Raw genomic sequence first — 4,374 nt, 5'->3', positions numbered from 1 at the left:
ATCCTTGCACCCTTAGAGCTAATTACTGAAAAGACTGAGGGTAAGTAATTTTGCCTAATTGCTGTACGTTGGATACATGATCAAAACCCACTGCCATATTGTCAGAGAATGTAATGACTGCTGAAAATCCAGCTTCCTGCCCATGCAGTTATGCAGCCTTTTATGCTGTCAGGAGCTAGTCATTTCCTGCATCTCTAAAGAGTCAACCTTTCGTGATTTCCAGTGAAAATTATGCATGCAGAACAACTCAAGGCTCAGATTTTATGGGAATTGACAAATATTCAGTAGACAATTTTCACTGTACTTCCCTTCAGTTCAATGTCATTCATTCCTTTTATGGTGTGGGTGACATTTCCTAAGGGAATTTTTTCAATCATGGGCTCGATCCTGGATTTTTTTTCTCAGGCCCCAATGTGGAAAAGCACTTTAAGAGATTCCTGTGTTTGCCCTTCTTCAAACTGGTGCCTAGGCATGCTTGTAACTTGGGACAAACATCCCAGAGACCTCAGGCAAATGGAGCAGAGTTGATGCTTTGTTACTCTTTTTTTAATTGGATGTGCCTTCCTGACTCAGGGTCCCAGCTGTGGGACGGGGCTCTTAATGCTCTGAGGAAGTGTGTTGTAAGCAACCCCAAAGATGAAGTAACAAGGCTAGAATATACAACCAGAAAAACAGCTGGGAGAGTTCTACTCTCTTCTATCCCCATGGAGGTTGCAGTTTTGAAACACATACTTAATCTTTTTTTGGGGAAATACCTTCCTGGTGTGGGTGGATTCAGGGCTGCAGTTACCAATGCCAGTGAGCTCATTTAAGATGATCTGTTTGAATTGAAAAAAATCACAGTCGTGCCCATAACAGAGAGATTTGACATGGGAAAAAATAATGAGAGTAAATTTTATATGAAATTCAGCAACTTTTGAGTGTAAGGAAACAAACGAAAGGGAACGAGAAGATAAAATGAAAAAAATCAAAAAACCTAATCATTCAGTTTTCAGTTGTGGAATGTTACCTGTCCCTTTAGGCATTCTAATTATTTGCTGCATCAGGCTAAGTAGCTCAGGATCACTACAACACGTAAAAAGTTACGGCTGGCTCTCGCTGAACTGCTACCTATTATCTTAGCATATGACTGTGAGGTGGGGCCTGCAATCACAGTTGTAAATCAAAGAACAAGTCATAGGTTAGGTACTGTTTTCCTTAGATACTGTTTCTAAGTTTGTTTTCTGTATACTAGTCTCCCGAGTGATGATTGGTGAACTTTTCAGTTAGGTGTAAAGTCAGGAATATCTGGTTCCTAACCTGAAACTGAGGAAGTGCTGACTCTTGGTCTTGCTCATAATCAATAGATGAAATTCTTGCAGCATCCTGATAATAGAATTTCTGTCACTGAAGGTTTCAGTGTCACATTCTTACAGTGTTACTTCTTCCCCTAGAGGGGAATTCAGTCATTACTGTGTTTGACTTGTTGGCAGGCCATCAAATCTGACTGCTGTTTGGATTGATACTTGTGCATGCCAAACAACTTAGATAAAAATACATGAAGAAAGGCTGACTGGTGGGCTTCAGCAGAAAAGAAATCCACATATAAAGGCTGGAGCAGTCCCTCAAACAGGGAAACAAGAAGCCAGGTTTATAACAGGGATTGCACATCTTCCCAAGACCAGAGCTGGTGATTTGGCCTCTCCATACTATCTTTGATCTTGCATAAGGACGGTAACTGGTTCTACTGTCCATGTTTGGAATTGAGAGTAGCTGTTCAGATCAGGTATGCAAAAAGGAGAAGCACCCAGAGATGCAGTTGATCCCATAGTGCTTGAAATCCCCTGGGGATTTTGAAAACAATCATCATTCTTGAAAGCAATCACAAATGAATAGAAGAAAGGCTTTTTAAATGCTTCTGAAAATCCCACCCTGGTTCATTTGGCAGATGAAGAAAGAATCCAGAAAATACACTACATGTAATGACCATTCAGTGACAAAGTGGATGTTGATAGAAACTGCTCACGCTTAAGTCTTCCAGCAGTTAATGATCGTCTCTACAGACCATAATACTTGGATACTTCAGTTATCGATACATCAGGGCTTGGATGAACTTTGAGACATATGAAAATAGAATACTCCTTAGGCCAGTGGTAGCTCTGTGTTCTAGTAACTGATCAACCAATTGCATAATTGGCCAGATCACCAACTTGCATAAACGGATGCAACTCCATGGACTTCTCTGCAGTTCTCAGGCAGTTACCTGAGAATTGACCTGAAACTCCTGCCACAAAGCAGATAATCCTTTCATATTTTGCTCTTCAGTGTTGCTGTAAAAATAGACTTCATTTCCTGGAGCAGTTAAAACAAGAAAATCAGGAAAAGCAGTTTCCCACAGAGACTCATCCAGACTGGAATTTGCCCAGGTCCCTGGATGTGAACATGTGCTGGTAGAAAACATAAAGCAGCAACTTTGTTTAGGGAAGCCTCTGACCTGTCAAAAATGCAGAGCATTTGTTACCAGACTTTTCCTTGGCAATTAGTGGCTAGAAATTGTTTGGTTTACTCACAAGGGGAGAAGAAAGACATAAATTCAAAATATCTCCTGTTTGACCACAAGAAAGAAGATTCTGTTCACAGAAGGCTTGTGGGTGAAGTGCTGATTTGCCTCAGCTCCCTTTGGAGATGAACTTAAACTTTTGGACTGCAGTGAAGGATCGAGAGCCTTCCAGAATTGCTGGACAACCCTAGCTGTGATTTTTTTTTTCAGCAGTTTTAAGGGATTTGGGCATCCAATTGTAATTAATTTTTACAAGACTTTCAAGAAACCTCAGTTGCCATCAGAATGCCTATCTTTACTCTGCAGAGAACCTAATTTTGACCCAGGGATTTCACCGTGAGTGTTGTCTTCCTTCTTTAGGTAGCAGCACCCAAACCTTAGGTTTGCTTTCTGCTTTTTGGTGTAAATCCTTCCCAGCAGTGACTTTTCAAGTGCCTGTGGCCTGCCTCATTGACTGCTGGGGCAGCCTGACATTTCAGGTGGGGAATCCTTCTTACTTCAGCCTTTTCCTTAGCGCCTTGGCTTTACACATCTTTTCTGGATAAAGGTGGGGCTGGTTTAAGCTGAAGATTAGGGAAGTTTCAAGAGACCACATTTTCTGCTATGGGCTCTGCTTTACTGGACCCTTTTGCCCAGCTATGTCAGTTTATGGGGCCAGAGAAGAAAGAAAAGATGCTGCAGCACTTCAAGGAAGCCTTTTTGTGTTCAAATGGTCCTGCCTGAAGATGTGTCCTCCCTGGCTGCCACCAAGCACTGCAGTTTTTCCCTTTCCCCCTTGCCTTCAGAGCATCAGCATCTCAGCCAACATGTCCTTCAAGCAGGGAAAGGTCTCCTGGTGTGCTGTGTAGTTGAGGAGATGTGGTATCTAGTCAGCAGTAATGTTCCCATGCAGCCTGAGGGCTCTGTGCTCATGCACTTGGAACTGAAGACATTTTGAGGTCCAAATTCACTGACAGTAAAGGAAGCTGCTCAGGGGTCTCCTTAGAGCCAGGAAGCTACTCAAAAATGTGTTCGGGATCTGAATTCCCTTTGACTGCAACAAGTTTCCACACCAAAAATGACAGAAGCCATTTATCCCAGATAGAAGAAACCAGAGGATTTCTTCACCAGGCCATATACAGGTTCTGCAGGTTGACGGTCAGCTTGTGTACTCTCCTGATTTGATTGCCATAAATGCTGCTTTTAAATCAAATTGTCACTGTTTATTGAGAAAGATCTTTCTCTTACATGTGCTTCAGAAGATCTTTCCTGACAGCTTGTATCCATTTGTTGGGTAGAGCCTGCTGGCCAACCCGGAATAGTTAGGCTGTGTCTGCATATCTAATAGGGAATTTGGGACCTTGCAGCTGAGGTTAGAAAGTGCAAATGTTTCCCATTAGCTCCATAGGTTGTGATGCAGCAAGAGAGTCAGTGGAAAGCTCAACCTGAGGCATATGAGATGTTTCTTTGAAGTTACTCATGCTTCAAGTTAGGCATGATCTGAGCTGGCTTGCTCAGCTGAGACCCTGAAGAGCCTACTCTGCTAACACAGTGTAAGCTTAGCCTTTATACGTTGTCTGGAATGATGTTAGCTTCAGAAGTGGTCTGCAGCCGTTCAGTAAACTGTTCCATGGTATCAAGGGAAAGATTTAACTATTCAATGGCTTTCTAGCAGCAAACTCAGCCACAGTAGAGAGCCCATAGCAATGCTTGCCCTTTCTGGGCCTCTAAGATCTCTCCCTTCCTTATTTTCTTCAGCGTGTTTCTTTTCTAAGGCAAGTGAAAAAAAGTTATCTTAAAATAGTACCTCAGAAAGGTGGGAAATGAAGCAGATACATAATCTTGATTGCTTTATC

This window comes from Indicator indicator, chromosome 22, assembly GCF_027791375.1.
Source record: "Indicator indicator isolate 239-I01 chromosome 22, UM_Iind_1.1, whole genome shotgun sequence".
Lineage (NCBI taxonomy): Eukaryota > Metazoa > Chordata > Aves > Piciformes > Indicatoridae > Indicator > Indicator indicator.
Note: the sequence above shows the minus strand (reverse complement) of the source record.